We start from the raw sequence: 10,485 nt of genomic DNA, 5'->3' as shown, positions 1-10,485 counted from the left end.
ATCACAGAATCAAGCAGTGATTAAGGTGAGAAGGGACTAGCAGATACCACGTGTTTCAATCCCCCTGTTCGAACTGGGTTCTGATAGAACAGATCATGTCCAGTCAGGCAACCCATCTTAACAGCTTAACCCATCTTAACCCATCTTAACATGAGTTCATTAGTGAGCACTGGGTCCAGTAACATTTCTCCTCTGGTTGGTTTGTCTAATATCTAGACTGGGAATATGTGCTCAGTGAACTCCCAGAAGCACCTTGGTTGATTACAGCCTTTTATTTTGATTCTCCCCAAAAATCTATTATCTAGGTGTTTGATATTCCAGGATGAGAGCCTGCAAGCACAATGCTTCTTCATTTAGTTAAGGCAATAAATAGAAGAAAGAACACTTCATGTTTTTGTTTTGTTTTGTTTATTTTTTTTTATGTTGTAATATCATTAATTTAATCTCAGGGAGCATGGACTGATTAACAAAAGAAGAAAATATATGGATAGCATGGACTCCCCATCTGGAAAAGAATTATTAATGTTTTCTAAATCTCTCTTGTGCTTAGGTAATTCAATTAGGAGGAACAAACAAAACAAAACAATAACAGCAACAAACAAGCGTGTAAGCAATTTTTAAAACCAATCAAAGAAGTCAGAAAACAATGTGCCATAAAAAAAAACTGTATTAAAAAGAGTCGTAGAATCATAGAACCACAGAATCATAGAATGGCTTGGGTTAGAAGGGACCTCAAAGATCAACTAACTCCACTGATTTCCCTCTTTTTTGATTACTTATTTATACTGAAAATACCATACAAAACTGGGATATGCTTGCTGTATCATAGGACGTAAAGTACTGTCAAAAAGAGTCAGAAACATTCATAAAATCTGTAGTAAACAACCAGACACAACCAGACAACTATCAAATCTTAGCAATGACATTTCTCTCTCTCTCTTTTTTTTTTTTTTTTGGTTTAATATTTTAGTTGAGGAAGCAAAAACACTGTATTTCTTTCAACAATTCTATTATTGTAGCTCTCCTTCAGCTTTTGGACCCTCTAATGAACTGAAAACATTCTCTCTAGCTACCTGAAGTAAATCAAATATATATTAAATATATATGCTACATTATGTTCATGGAAGGTAGGGATAACACTTCAAAAACACTGACAGTGTTTTGTTGGTAATGCTACTGAAACTGCAAGCCCCTGACATTTCACTCAGCGAAAAAAGAAACCCAAACAAATCACTGTGGTTGTCTAGAAGAAAAAGAAATTCAGGACTATATGCAGAAAATGTAAAATAAGAAAATTTAAAAAAAAAAAAATGCTGGACAGAAAACACAGAGGTTTTTTACACTTAGTATGCCTAGAAATAAATGAAAAATAAGGAATATCTTATAGGAATCAAAAGTGCAATTATGAACATAAAAAATGAGACTGCTGAAAATAACCTACTACCAGGATCAGAGGCTGAAAGATGGTTCATCATGGAAAAGAGGTGAATTTAAAAAAATTCCATATTTGCAATTGAATATGCAAGTCAGATAATACTTTGTTTTCTCCGGCTTGTCATCAGACCCTTATTTGATGGGTGACTTGGGCAGACTATGTTACTATTTTCAGTCTGTTTTTGTTCAGCTGATACTCAGCATGCACAATGAAGGTCTATGAGAATAAAAACATTGTGGTTTTTTCGCACCTTCTGCATTTTTCTATTAATGTGAGAGGCCAAGAAAAGCTATTGGCTAATGAAAGAAGAGTGTTTGATCCCTTGCACCAGGAACAAAACAAGATTTTCTACCTACTTGGACAGATTGTCTCTCACAATTCTTTTCTTCTTTCACAGCTATAAAGACTGAATTGCTTAAATCTAAAATTATAATGCACTTTTTAGAATTATGAATTCTACTTTTGGGAACAGCAGTTTACTTTTGTTTCTAAAAGATACACGTAGAAAAAGAAAAAAAGAAAAAAAAAAGTTTTTTGTAGGGAACAGTTTAAGTGAAAACAAATAAAGAATCATTTCTCATTCAGCTCAGCTGATAAGATAGCTCCATGCTGCCCTTTTTGATTCTGTGAAGCTCAGCACTTGCAGGAGCTAGAAACAAAATAATTATCTATGTATAGGTGAGCTTCTTAGGGTTTATGGAGCTATCATACCTACACATACCTGCCTACAGTTTGAATTTTTCTCTCAGACATTTTGCTCATCTTATAATGTTGCATGTTGACTTCAGGGTTTCCTTGTGTACTTCTTTTTCCTACTGGCCTGTAGAAAATTGCATATCTAGTATTCATATCTTAAGCTTCTCCCTGATTCCATCTTCTCTTCCTCTTAGGCCATGCAGACAGCAATAACAAAATGCTGCTTTATTCGGACTGCATAGTTCTTCATAAGCTTTATGCAGTAGACAACAGCCATAGTTACAAACCTCCACACAGCTGTTTATTCATAATTAGCACGTATGTGTTTCCAGACTGATTGAGGTACATTACCAATAGAAAACACTGTTCTCTATTGTTTTGCTGTTGTTGTTGTTACTTAAAAACAAACAAACAAACAAAAAACAACAACAAAAAACAAAACAAAACAAAAAAACAAAACAAAAAACCCCACATTTTATTCCTGCTAACTTAGATCTGAATGATAATAGCATCTATCTGCAATATGCAGTTGCTAAGGAGGAAGCACTGTGCTAGTGGCAGCACATTGCTGGTGGAATCTGAGATTCCTGGCTTACAGAAATTGTGGTTGGTTACATAAGAATGTAGTAGTGATGAGCCTACAGACAGAAGATAATACTGGCTGCACGCTGTCCAAACAAACCATTATTATGTCATTCCTCCAATAGATTTCTTTTATTTGAGAAATAATAAAGAGGAGGAAGCTGAAGAGAACACAGAGATTCCAATAGGCAGCAAAAGAAAAGCAATTGCCCAAATCACCTTCATTTACATAATATGCAGAAGACTAGATAGCTGTAGTGATTTTTTAAATATTGACTCTGACATTGCGAAGTAAGTAACAGTTACCATCTCAGCTGACAGCTGCTGCCTCTGTAACAATTTCTGAGATTCCATGATGCCTGCAATAGACAGTAATTTTGTGGGTGCTGGAGAAAGCACCAAGGAATTTCAAATAAAAACCTTTTTATTTTTTTCACAAAGCATATCTGCTTATTATGACAGAGACAGTAACACAGTCAAAAGCTTGATCAGAGAAGTGGTGGCTGCATATTTATAAGGTCCGTAGCTCCTGTTTCCCAGTGGAATTTGTGTCGTTTCAGTCAGAAAATTGCCTCAAGACAAATGCAGTAGTAAATCGGAGAAATCATTTTCTGCCTGTTCTTTCACTGTAATGAGCCTGAATTGATAGGAACTGTGAGAAGACAGAGGTCATCATGAAATACTTACTTTAGTAGCATAAAATTATATTGACTGTTCCATGATAAAGCAGTCTTGACAGGAAAACAAATTTGAAAAACTCAGTGTCCCTATAACCTAAAAAGAGAAAGATTATTTTTCTTTGAAGTTAATGAAAAAAAACAAAAAAAAAAAAACAAAACAAAACAAAACAAACAAACAAACAAAATTATGTCATCTATATGTTAAAATTTGTGAATGATAAACAGATTTCTGAAAGAACACATTAATTATACACATTTACATTCTATGAGGTCATTAAAGCAAGATGCAAAAATTAATTGCTTTTCTCAATGCAAGGTCTCCAAAATCCATATTGTAGATTTTACATAGATTATCTATAGATTATCTATCTATCTATCTACCTATCTATCTATCTATCTATCTATCTATCTATCTATCTATCTATTTATCTATGTATTTATTTTTACATTTGACAGGGTATGCTCACTAATCATTGTCTATTATTGTCTTTTAATTAAGACAGTCTGGAAAAATAACATGAGGAATATAATCAATGTACTTTTTTCACTAATGAGAGAGAATAGATTCCTGACTTAGGCAGATGAAATAGTGTGATGTCTTACACTGTACTCAAGGGTATCAAAGTTATCAAGGAAATCCAGCTTTTTCTTTAACATGAATAAGCCTGAAGTGTTCATATAGTGCTCTGATCATCTAATTACTTCTAACAAGGTAACTTCTTATACTGTTAAATAGAAGTCTTTTTTATCATTTGATTCTATACAGAATCTGCAGAATTACATTAAGCTTCACTAAAAGTTACTGGTGACAGTATTCTCCTCAGAAGGAGTAAGAGAAGCTTTTGTTGCCTACAAGAAGAAATACACTGTGGATAAAAATGAAATGAAATTAAATTAGATAAAATAATAATAATTTAAAAAATCTTGAAAGTTCATTATTGGGATATCCTTTTCACACCTACATGAGAAGCCAGTCTCCTCCTTATGCAGTTTCTGACGTCATGACTCATGTACTGTGGTATTAATTATAGTGTGATTAAGAAAGATGTCATAACTAAGAACCATTGATAACCTTGAGATTTTTCTTTTTTTTTTATTTTATTTTCCTGAAAACTGAAGGAGGAATCTAAGTGTTCTGCTTACAGTATACACGTTTGATTTGCTACCTACAATATTAAAACTCATTGAAAATTGAAAACATTATATCTGTCCCATAAAATGACTATTTCTTAGTTTCTAATTTTATCCTCCAGCTTTTCTTACAGGAACAATACTGAGGAAATGTCAAAATGCAGAATTTATTGTAATTGAGCCTCACTATTTCAAATACAACTTTTTCAAGTACATATTAAAAATTGGAATGTGCCTTTGCAAAAATCACCTACATTCAAATGCAGATCAGTTCACCAGACCATGATATGTGGATTGTTTACACATAAATCCTCCACTGGCTCCACTGAGATTACTTTTTCAAAGCACAAACTTACTACTCAATAATAAAGTATTGTTCACCATGAATGAAAGGTTCAGAATGTTTATTGTGAAGATGTTTTTTATAATAAGAATGGAATATGAAGAAACTGAAAAACAAAATCTATTAAAATGTAATCTTCTCTTCCAAATATATTAGTCTTATTAGATTCTGGATATGTGACCTGTACTTCCCAGTTATTTCAAAGTGTTCTCTGTGTGTGTGTCATATTATAGTATTCTAGAGAGCCAGAAATTCACATTTTGCACGTCATTTGTACCTTGATAAGCAGTTTATCAAGTTAGAATAGTTAGAAGGTATTGGGAAGTTTCAAATAAAATAAAATAAAATAACAAAATAAAATAAAGATCTATTTCAGTGTTTATGTATCAAAGTTCTGTAATGTGTAGGGAAAAGTATACTTGTAGACTAGAAAGGAAGTGGCACATCCCTGTCAAATGTGTTATTTTTTTTTGCTGTAAAGAAAAGAATGAAGGAGTTGAAGAGGTGATTAATTCCTCTTCTCAGTTACAGTCAATCATCATTTTAATTGCAGTAGTTAAGCATTTAGCTAACACAGAGCCTAAGCACCTGGCCTTTCAGAATACATAGCAGTGGAAGGCCAGTAGGTGAGGGAGATCTCAGTGAGTGCTCAGAGAGTGTTTAATACCTCAGTGATGTTACATTTCTCCAGTTACTACTATATGCTAATAGTTTGTAATATTACTGTTCAGGAATACCACACTGATTTAAGGAAAAAACAAACAAACAAACAAACAAACAAACAAACAAAAAATAAAGAAAGAAATGGAAAGCATCATTAGCAATTTAGTTAGGTCTTTATTATTTTCTTAGTTTTTCCACAAGAGGCAGACTTTTGTGTTCATGCTCTTGCCAAAGCTTTTCTCTCTAGAGAAAGTATGCATTACACAAGAGTATCTGGGAAATTTGTCTGCTTTAAAGCCTCAATTGTACTATTTTCTGGGAAGACAGCCTGCACAAATATAAAGAAATGTCCTCTTGAACATAGATCTATGTTTTCTTATTGTTAATAATAAGATTTGAAATTTATCCATATTATTTATTTCTTTATAATATATTTCTTTTTAAACAAACATTCATGATGATATATCACTATTTTTCACAGCCTATGGCTTTTAAAAAAATTTAAAAAGTCTTTGCCATTTTGTGGAATGTTAACATTTTTTAATTTCTTCTTTGGTGGGATGAGCTTTAGTACAAACAAACAAAGAAATATGCAACTCATGACCAAAGTCTGTCTATATGTAAAGCTCCTGTAAGTCATATTAAAACTGATACTTTTGCAGTTGTTAGTCAGAAGTTTTCTTGTCAATAGCTCTTTTTTTTTAGAAATAATAATAATATTAATAATCTGTAGTACAATTAAGCAAGAACATTCACATGTTTCTGTAAACACATGAGAAACTGAACTTGATAGCAATTTATTTTCTTAAAATTTTGTTTTGGATACATTTTCTCAGTTTTAGTTTTTCTCATATTTTACATAGAGTCAAGCTAGGAATGCCTAGAAAGCTTTAGAGCATTTTGATGATGATCAGTCCCTAGTAAGTTATTGCTCAGTCTGTCATTGCCTGTAATTACAATATAGAAATAAGCAAACACAATAGATGATAACACTTACTGTCATGGAATAGAAAAGCTAGAATGATTTTTGGAAGCACAGAGCATGAATGCTTCATAATGGAAATAAATTATTGTTATTATATTTACCTAAGACAGGAAGAATTCTGGCTTCATTGTTGATGGAGAAGTCACTTTCAGAAATGTAGCAATAAAAGAAAGAGAGAATGCAGTACATGGAGATGATTTAGCAATTCAATTCAAAAGTCATTTTTAAACAAAATATTGGACAGTCATTAATAAATGTTTAACAAATACGCATACATCATTTTCATACATTCTTCTCTCCACTACTACAAGTAAACACAGTGCTATATAACAGGGAATGCCTTTTATAAGTGCATTTCCCTGTAGCTAGTGGGATTCCCCAGAGGTCCATACTGTGTCTAGCCTTGTTTAACAGCTTAATCAGTGACACTGATGAAGGAATAAAGCATACTTTCAGCAAGTTTGTTGGTGATACAAAGCTGGGAGGAGTGCCTGACAAACCAGTATTCTGTGCTCCATTTCACTGAGACTGGGTCAGGCTGGAGAGTTTGGCAGAGAACCTTATGAGGTTCAACCAGGGCAAGTGTAGAGTCCTCATGGGGAGAAGTAATCGCACACATCAGCGAGCCTTTGTTTTCAAGAAGGCCAATGTTGTCCTTCAGTGCATTAAAAAAACATGGCCAGCAGGCTGAGGAAGTTGATTCTTCCGCTCTGCTCTGCCCTGGTGAGGCTACATTTGGAGTACTGTGGCCAATTCTGGGCTCCCCAAATCAAGATTCATAGGAAACTTTTAGAGAGAGTCCAGTGGAGGGTCACAGATCATTAGGAGCCTAGAGCACTTCCCTTAAGAGGAAGGACAGAGAGACCTGGGACAGTTCAACCTGGAAAAAGGAAAACTAAAAGCTGATCTTCTAAACACACATATCTGAAGGGCAGGTATCAAGTTGATGAGATCAGACTCTTTGGTATTGTTTCGCAACAGAACAAAGGGCAATGGGCAGAGACTGGAACAGAGAAAGTTTCATATGAACATGAGGAAAAACTTTATTCAGGGTGTGACAGAACACTGGAACGGGCTGCTCAGAGAGGCTGTGGAGTCTCCTTACCTGGAGATCTTTAAACCTGCCTCAATACTTGCCTGTGCAACCTACTGCAGGCAACCTGCTTTAGCTGGAGGATTAATCCAGATGATCTCTGAAGTTTCTTTCCAGCTCATAAGATTCTTTGATTTGTAAGACTAACAAATAAATAGTATCAAAACTTAAAATCATACTTCGCTATATCTAATGATCACTTCTTGCGAATTCTCTAGTCATATAAAATATTCATCATCATGTCATACAGAAAATGATTAGTCTTTAACAAGCATTCTGCACATACAGTTTACCATAATAGCTATACATTTTTAATGGCTGTAGTCTTTGCTTGTTGTGCAAGGGGTCAGTCAGGCTCAGGCTCAAGAGTTTTTTGACTGCCTTCTCATGAGTAGATATTCAGGACAAGTTGTCAAATGGAGATTTCTGGATTTTGTGTTTAAATACCATTTTAGAATCCCTCCTGTTTTATCTAAGAGCAGGAAGAAATTATTCTTCTGAAATATTTGTCACTTGTGGCGATACCATGACCCATACTGAAGAGAGAGAATATATTTGTTAAGCTAATGAACAAACAAATAAGCAAACAAAAAAGTAATGTCAAACCTTTCATTACTAAATATATTTAATTGTCTGGAAAATAATGGTATGGTAGATACAAATTTAGAATTGTCTGTACCAATATTCTTGCCAATTTTCTTTCTTACTCTATTTCTTAAACTTACTGAAAAGAATTACAGCCAAGAAGGAATTTTGTATTAAAAACTGGAAACTTGCTAGTGTCTAGGATAGTAGGTGAAAATACAAGAAATACTCTACTATGTCAAATCATTGTTGTCTCTGTCCGACAATTCTTGAAGAGATTCTGCATGGACTGAATACTTTAGTCAGCATATTTGCTTCATGATCTCATGAGAATTTTTGCATTAGGACCCTGAGTGATCCTGCTATGATCTTTTTCTGGACTTATGATCCATCAGTTTTTCTGATCTATATTTTTTGTATTTCAGGTACTGCTGCATTCTACAGTACAAGAGACAGTGAAATTATTTTTACCTTTACCGAATTTTGATACTATTCATAACTTGATTACAATGTTGACTTATTAGAAATAGTACACATTTTTTTTCCCCTGCATTTATTTTATAATGTATTTAAATTGAAGCTCATCTTCTATCTTTTTTTTTTTCTTATTCAGTTTTATGATATCGTTAAGAAATTCCTCATCATCAGCATGACACTTAACTATCCAGCTGACCTTAGTGGTAATTGCGGAGTTGGAGATCTATTTATTTTGATCCCTTTCCCTGGTCATTAATGAGCAAGTTTTCAATGATTTATCATGTTTACCTACCCTGTTTTCAAGAGCAGACTAGAGAAAACATGGCTGTCTTGCCTCCAGCATGCATTTGTTCTGGATGTTCATTATTTTAGCACATGTTAAACATGTTAAAGTACTATAAGTAGTATTTTAAATTTGTAGGAAATATAATTCTGTGATAGCAAACATTATTTTTAATATTATTTAATTTTAACAGACTGATCAAAACATCAGACAGTTCCTCCGAGTACAAAAATTTGTTTTCTTAAAGGTTAATGACTAGCTTTCCCTATTCTAGTTGTTAGCAGCCTGTTGCTTAACAAAAAGGTAAGGGTAAGGGTAAGGGTAAGGGTAAGGGTAAGGGTAAGGGTAAGGGTAGGGGTAAGGGTAAGGGTAAGGGTAAGGGTAAGGAAGGGAAGGGAAGGGAAAGGAAGGGAAGGGAAGGGAAGGGAAGGGATGAAGGGAAGGGAAGGGGAGAAGGGCGGGAAGGGATGGGAAGGGAATGTGGAATGGGAAGGGAAGGGATTATTCGCCGCCGAGTGGGCGAACGTCGTTCTGCGCATGAGGGGGTAATGTCTTCTGACCGGTCTCTTCCTATTGTTGGCGTCCCGCATCTCGCGGGCGCCGGAGGCGATAAGGGTAAGGTGATAGGAATGGCGAAGGGCCGGTAAGGGAAGGGAAGGGAAGTGAGGAAGGGAAGGAAGGAAGGGAAGGGAAGGACCCAGGGAAGGTAGAGAGGGGACAAAGGGAAGGTTGTTTTTTCTTATTTTGTTTTTATGCACAAAATACTTTCTGCTGCAAGCATATTATTTCACCTGTGTGAGTACTACAGAAATCTGATAGATGTGATTTCTACACTCAGTGAGTCATTAATCTACAGGTGTGACATAACTGGATCAATTATGGTACTTTTCTTTTTTCTTTTTTTAATCTATTTTTGCGTGTGACTAAAATTCTACTTTGGAGTATAAAAATAATGAACCGCAGTCCATGGAGTGGCAGCATGGAGCATGTGAATCATTGAACAGATACTACACTTGATCTTAGCCAAAAGGCCGAGAAGCAATGTGAATTCCGCATCAGAGAAAAATTGCAAGACACAGTGCTCACAGCATAAAGTGATAGGCACTGTCTTTTGGGTAAAGAAAGAGGAGATTCTTTTTGATATCTTGGAACCCAGATGTAAAGGACGGAACTGTTTTTCTTATATTGTCTCAAAGCTTGCTTCCTGAGGCCTTTCTGGTGATAAGACTCTGACTGGCAACTGCTAACTATCTAGGAGAATGAATGGTGGGTGTTGTTGTGCCACAGTACCTCTGCTTATGATTGCAAAGATAAGCAGAAGCAGGACTAGCAGTCTTCTTCAGGGGTGCTGCTCGAAGGAGCTGACCACTGCAGAAGGCGATAATGCTTGTGTCTGGCAACAGAGACCCCCCTCCTTGCTGGCTTATCTGTTGGGCCAGGAATGTCACACCAAACTAAGGAGAAAAACAACCCCACAGAAACGGGGGATAAAAGGCCCTCGCTAAACTGGGGACTTTGGAGACAAACTCCCA

At 35.2% G+C, this 10,485-nt stretch overlaps 1 pseudogene; it reads right to left on the bottom strand.

The window, feature by feature from the left end:
• Positions 1–9,877: 9,877 nt before the first annotated feature.
• LOC116652833 lies at positions 9,878–9,996 on the bottom strand (annotated as a pseudogene).
• Between the last annotated feature and the right edge of the window lie 489 nt (positions 9,997–10,485).

Source organism: Coturnix japonica, chromosome 1, assembly GCF_001577835.2.
Source record: "Coturnix japonica isolate 7356 chromosome 1, Coturnix japonica 2.1, whole genome shotgun sequence".
Taxonomy (NCBI): domain Eukaryota; kingdom Metazoa; phylum Chordata; class Aves; order Galliformes; family Phasianidae; genus Coturnix; species Coturnix japonica.
This window is presented reverse-complemented; position numbering and strand designations above follow the sequence as displayed.